The sequence below is a fragment of the Anomaloglossus baeobatrachus genome, chromosome 2 (assembly GCF_048569485.1).
Source record: "Anomaloglossus baeobatrachus isolate aAnoBae1 chromosome 2, aAnoBae1.hap1, whole genome shotgun sequence".
In the NCBI taxonomy this organism is placed as follows: Eukaryota; Metazoa; Chordata; class Amphibia; order Anura; family Aromobatidae; genus Anomaloglossus; species Anomaloglossus baeobatrachus.
In genome coordinates this window covers 260,186,355-260,193,505 of record NC_134354.1, presented here as the reverse complement: position 1 = coordinate 260,193,505, position 7,151 = coordinate 260,186,355, and positions in this window count along the sequence as shown.

Below are 7,151 nucleotides of genomic sequence, written 5' to 3'. Positions count from 1 at the left end.
TGCCCTATATCTCTAGGTCTTGTACCAAACCATATTAACTACTTAAGTTTCCACTAGAACCACAAACCATATCACAGGCGACAACTAACAGAACTCATAAACCCACATGCTCTCTTCACAAATACATAACAGGCAGCAGGCAACTGAATATGTGACGGTTCTTCCGAGATTAATATGGCCAATAGCCGTGAGACCCGTCTGCCCGTCAACAGATACCCCAACAAACCGGACACAGTCAGGCAATCAGTGCCACACACCCCACCGAGACCACGGGAAGACTACAGATTATGAAAAATCAGCAGACTTACCATACTCTCGTTAGGAAGTGATCAGTTTCCTGGGGTGTCCAGCACGTCATGCCATTCCAGTTGCCGGTTCATCAGGATTTCAGGTGTCTCCGTCTATTGGCTCCACGTTGGGCAGCAATAATGTTAAGGTGAACTCTTAACCAGAGATCACTAGTTGCCTACTGCCTGGCCAAATTGGTGTGGATCGAGTGCATGTTTGAAAAATGAGATCAGACACAGTCGGATATTCATCTTTCCTCGACAGAAGTCAGCCCATGCTCTGCTTTATTACAACTGAGCTTGCTCTGATATAACCTTGCAAAGGGGCATGTCCGGATGTGTTCATTGGTCAGTGGGTCGAACAATGTGTTAGTCCATGAGCTGATTGGTAGGCGTCATTGTAGGCGGGTCTATGACATCATTGGATGGATCCATGGTGATGGTGATGGGAGGGACGTCATCTGGTGGATCCATGCTGGATGGTTTGGTCTGTGATGTCTTCTAGCTTGACCAGTCTTCCCTTATATGGTATCTTCTTACACCTGGACATTCCTTGCATTCCAGGCAAGGTGTGGAGAACAGGGAATGGCAGCCACCTTTATATCTGTGTCATGTATATGATCTGAAACCTGAATTACGTAAGGCAAATCGACATATTTCCCACAATCCCTTGTCAAGAAGTTAATTAAGTATTTCATCTTATGGCTCTCCTCAACAAAGCCACAGAGCAGAAGGCTTGTATTCTCAGGATGGGGAGCTCCACGTTATGGGGAGCCCCCCAGCCTAACAATATCAGCCAGCAGCTGCCCGGAATTGCCGCATCCATTAGATGCGACAGTCCCGGGACTGTACCCGGCTCATCCCGAATTACCCTGGTGCGGTGGCAAATGGGGTAATAAGGTGTTAATGGCAGCCCATAGCTACCATTAAGTCCAAGGTTAATCATGGCAGGTGTCTCCCCGAGATACCTTCCATGATTAACCTGTAAGTTAAAGAAAATAAACACACACATCCAAAAAATCCTTTATTTGGAATGAAAGACAAAAAAAAAACACCCTCTTTCACCACTTTATTAACCCCTCAAAAACAACTCCAGGTCCGACGTAATCCACGCAAGGTCCCGCGACGCTTTCAGCTCTGCAACATCGGAAGCTGACAACAGCGGCAGTAGAACACCGCTGCTCCTGTGAGCTCCTTGCAGCAACTGAAGTGAGTCGCGCGATCAGCTGTGCTGTCACTGAGGTTACTCGCGGCCACCGCTCTCACGTGGAGGACTGCAGTATCATGAGTGAAAGCACAGCTGATCGCGCGGCTCACTGCAGTCACTCAGGGGATTTGCGATCACAGGTGAGTCCTTCATGTGTGACTGCAAATCAAGCCGCAGCACACGCACAGAGCCGCGCGATCACAATGAAGTCGGGTGAAGTTCATCTGAGTTCATTCTGATCGCGTGGCACTGTCTCGCAGCCAGCCATGGTTTTTGACAGTGCGGCCCCACTTGGTTCTGCTGCAAGTCTATGGAGATGCTGCAGAGCCGAGTGGTACCGCACTCTGAAAAATGTGCGTTCTGGATGCTTTTCCCACTCTGTCTATGGCAGAGAAAGCATTCAGAACGCATGAATTCTCCAGGAATGTGCGCACGTTGCGTTCTGCCAAATGTGTCTCAGAACGCAGCTTTTTCGGCTGCGTTCTGAGGCGCACAGGTAGTGACTTACACGCTGCGGAATAGAACGCAAAGTGCGCACATAGCCTAATTGTCTGAACTTCAAGGCCTAGGTGCACAGTATAACACAGCACTTGACTGTGTTCAATGTTATCTGTCCGCAACCCTCTCCCTATCTTAGCTCGCGATAAATCACACAAATACAGAAAAACAAATTAAAAACAATCTGTGCCTGAGCTCGCCATAGTAAAAGTGTAAATAAATGCCCTGTGTAAGGCTTTGTTCACACAGGGCTTTTTGGTAACTTTTTTCTGTTTATTTTTAGCTGCAGATTTGTCTTGGGTTTATGCAAATCCATGCAAATAAAACGCAGATTTTTACAGTCCATGCAAAGTCTATGAGATTTCTGAAATCTCATGCACACACACACAAACACGTAATGATTTTTTCCTGACGGTTTTGTGAACCACCTCCGGTTTTGTTGCGTTCTGAAAAGAATGAACATGCCAATACTTTTCAGCGCTTTTGCAACGGTTTTCACCCTAGTGACAGGTGGACTCGCAGATACTTTGGATCAGCGGGTCTAACCAGGTTAATAAAAAACCCGGTTAGGCCCGGAATTGATCCAGGGTATCTGGCTGGCACTTAAATAGTGGTGGGGATTGGAGCAGGCACGGTATATTTACCGAATCACCGACGTGGCTGTACACTCCCGCGGCTCCTCCTTTTCCCCGCTCATTACATATTTACTGCTTTCATCTGTGATTGGTTGCAGTCAGATGCGCCCCCAGCATCTGTGGGTTTTATCTTGGTTAGGTATCAAATTTGGGGGGACCGCACGCTGGTTGTTTTTTTAAATTATTTATTTAAACAATTAAAAAAAAAAACAGCATGGGGTCCCTCTTATTTTGATACCGAATCAACATAAGCACATGGCTGGGGGTTGCAGCCTGTAGGCTTTATCTGTGCTGAGTATCAAAATATGGGGGGGACCCTACATCATTTTTATTTATTTATTTTTTACTGTACGATAGACCCACAGACTCAAGTGGGGGGAAGCAGTGAATGTGCATGAGGCTAATGATCGGCACCAAAAAGAGGAGGGACCGCGGAAGCAGGTACAGATGATCCTAGAATGTATGGGCTCCTTCCAGGTTAGTAGGAGTGACCAGCTGGGTTAGTAGGCGTGACCAGCTGGGTTACTGAGCTTGGCAATGTTTTCTCCCTTCCACTACAATCATGCTTCCCTCCCTTGCCCTCCATGTGATAGGGGCCTGTTGAATGACGCCATACCTGGAAGGAGCCCATACACTCTAGCATCTACCGGAGACTGGTAAGTATAGCGTGCTTGCTTTAATTTTGTTTTGTTTTTTCTTTCTACCTTTTATTTTTTTACTAGCTGAGTGCCGGATCCAGGTCAATACCGGTCCGGCCCAGCTCTCGGATACTCTTGAACCCTTGCAGGTCTTGACATCACAGAAAAAAAAAGACTGTAAAAAATGCCACAAAAACCGCACCAAAACCGCAGATGACTCCCAGGAGACATCCTGCCACAAGGTCAGGTGTTGGTCAGGAAAAAAAACACTGCAAAAATATCCTGTGTGAACATAGCCAAAAAATGACACTAAAAACACACCAAAAACGCAGATGACTCAAAGGAGATTTCCTACCACAAGATCAGGTTTTGGTCAGGAAAAAACTTACCAAAAAACCTGTGTGAAAATAGTCTAGAAGAGGAATACCATGCTACCTTGTGAAAAAGGCTGGTCTGCCTTTGTGGAAGGGGAAAAAGGGTGGGAAAATACACTAACTTATTTAACCCCTTCACCCCCAGCCACTAAAACATCCTAATGACCGGGCCATTTTTTGCAATTCTGACCAGTGTCACTTTGATAGGTTATAACTCCTGAACGCTTTAATGGATCCTGGCGATTCTGACATTGTTTTTTCGTGACATATTGTACTTCATGTCAGTGGTAAATTTAGGCCGATAGTTTTTGCGTTTATTTGTGAAAATTTTGGAAATGTTGCGAAAATTTTGAAAATTTCGCAATTTTCAAACTTTGAAAATTTATGCTTATAAATCTGAGACATGTGTCACACAAAATAGTTACTAAATAAAATTTCCAACTTGTCTACTTTACATTAGCGCAATTTTCGAAACAATTTTTTTTTCCGTTAGGAAGTTAGAAGGGGTCAAAGTTCATCAGCATTTTCTCATTTTTCCAACAAAATTTACAAAATAATTTTTTTAGGGACCACATCACATTTCAAGTGACTTTGAGAGGCCTAGGTGACAGAAAATACCCAAAAGTGACCCCATTCTAAAAACTGCACCCCTCACACTGCTCAAAACCACATGCAAGAAGTTTATTAACCCTTTAGGTGCTTCACAGGAACCAAAGCAATGTGGACGGAAAAAATGAAAATTTTACTTTTTAAACTCAAAAATGTTACTTTAGCCATAAAATTTTCATTTTCACAAGGGAGAAAAGAGAAAATGCAGCAAACAATTTATTGTGCATTTTCTTCTGAGTACGCTGATACCTCATAAGCGGAAAAATCTATTGTTTGGGCGCACAGCAGAGGTCGGAAGGCAAGGTGCGCCATTTGAAATTTTGAACACAAAATTAGCTGCACTCATTAGCGGACGCCATTTTGGGTTTGAAGACCCCCTGAGGTGCCTAAACAATGGAGCTCCCCCACAAGTGACCCCATTTTGGAAACTAGAGCCCTCAAATAATTTTTCTAGATGTTTGGTGAACACTTTGAACTCCTGGGGGCTTCACAGATGTTTATAACGTTGAGCCATGAAAAGAAAAAACATTTTTTTTACCACAAAACTGTTGCTTCAACTAGGTAGCTTTTTTTCCACAAGGGTATCAGGAAAAAATGCACAATAAAATTTATTGTGCATTTTTTCCTGAGTACGACGATACCTCATATGTGGTGGAAAGTAATTGTTTGGGCGCATGGCGGGGCTCACAAGAGAAGGAGCACCATTTGACAGCAAAATTGTTTGGAATCATTAGCGGATGCCATGTCATGTTTGTGGAAACAGTGGAGCTCCCCCACAAATGACCCCATTTTGGAACTAGATCCCTCAAGGAATTTATCTAGATGTTTGGTGAGCCACTTGTACCCCCAGGGTCTCTACAGAAGTTGATAACGTTGAACCGTGAAAATTATTTATTTTTTTTTACCACAAAATTTTTGTTCAACCAAGTAGCTTTTTTTTTTACAACAGTATCAGGAAAAACTGCACCATAAAATTTATTGTGCAATTTTTCCTGAGTACGCAGATACCTCATATATGGTGGAAAGTAATTGTTTTGGGCGCACGGCAGGGCTCGGATGAGAAGGAACGCCATTTGACATCTGCATCCCTGATCAGCGCTCGGCGGGACACACAGACTGATGAGGTATAAAAATGGACAGGGGATACAGAAAAAAAAAAAGTTATACTCACAGGACCCAGAGGATTAGCAGGAGGATCACTGACCAGAGGAACTGCAGGAGGAATAAGAGGCAGCAAGATGGACAGCTTTACAGGAGCAGCAGGCAGGAGGTTGGTCAGCTCATCAGAAGACCCAGCAAGGACCCAGCGATGGAGACAGATGTGATCGGGCCAGTGAAGACCTCCTACAACCCGGTGAAGACAGGTAAGAGGATATCAGAGAGGGAGAGCAGATAGAGAGGGGGAAGGAGACACCGGAGAAGGAGCTGCAGAATCAAGGAAGCAGAATAGAGATCACGGGGGAGGCAGGCAGATTGCGGGGGGGGGGGGACAGATCGGGATGGCGGGGGACAGATCGCGGTGGGGCATGGGCAGGGGCCATCACGGGAGCGCGCAAGGGCCATCAAGGGAGCAATATTCACATGGAGCGATCGGGCGGCGGCAGCAGCAGCTGCGGCGTGGTACCACAAGTACCAGCCAGTGCACGCTGCAGACATGCTGGGGGAGGCTCCCCAGACCAACACAAGCCAGGGGAGGGCGGTCACCTCCAGATCAGACCGCCCCACTGCACGCTGATTGGAGCGATTGCGCGTCATAGCACAATCGCTCCAATCAGTGCTGCAGGGGCTGGGGGGCACCATGTTTGATCTCCTGCTATGATCTGCTGCAGCTGCTGCGGCACCTCATAGCAGGATCTCACAGTTTCGCACTGGTTCAGGCATTGTTTTAGCCGGAACTAGTGCGAACAATGTGGTTGGCGGTTCAGATTTGAACAAAGGAAACAGCAGGGGACATCAGTTGAAAGCCATTGCTATGGCCACAGCAATCAAATGAACTATAGGCAGTAAAGTTACGTCACTGGTCGTTAAGTCACGTTAAAATAGGACGTAACTTTACTGCCCACGGTCGTGAAGGGGTTAAGGTGAAAACCAGGCTCTGGGGTACAGGGGTTAATATTGTATTTGTAAAGATATTATTTACTGGTGTTTTCCTGTATTGTAATTGTGTATAATGTAGTATATGCTTGTCATATTGAAAACATGTGCTTATATTATATTGTGTATTAAGCGTGATCTTGTTGGCAAATAAACTTGTTATATTTTATTATTGTAACAAAGTGTCTTGAGTGTGCACATGTTTGGTATACACCAGGTTGATAGAGCAAAGCAGTAACAGAAAATATACCCTTGGGAAAATATATAGTATATCTGTGGTGTGGGAATAGATCCTTTGTGCAGGAAGGAGGGATTAATAACCTTCCCATGTTGTTTGCATTTTGTCCAGATTTTAGACACAGCTGACTGTGAACAACCAACATCTTTTGCAACGTTGTGTGATAATCTTCTCCTTTGTTTCAATTAATATCTCTCGTGTTAGAGCCATGATTCATGTCAGTCCACTTGGTGCAACAGCTCTCCAATGTGGGATCACTCCTTTTTAGATGCAGACTAACAAGCAGATCTTATTTAATGCAAGTGTAAGTTTTCGGAATGAAAATTTACAGGGTAATTCCATTATTTTTACCTCAGAATTTAGTGATTCCATAATTTTTTCCCCCTGTTTGGTTTTGAAAAATAACCGTTACTGGCTAGCACATTATGTTTTCATGATTTTTTTTAGTGTTTCTTAAAGCCAGAAAGTTGACATTTGAAATGACTTTAGTTTTGTGCCATGTCTGAGATCTGCTTTTTTTTTTTTAATCAGATACATTTTTATTTTGCACCAAGTATACAAAACATGTGTT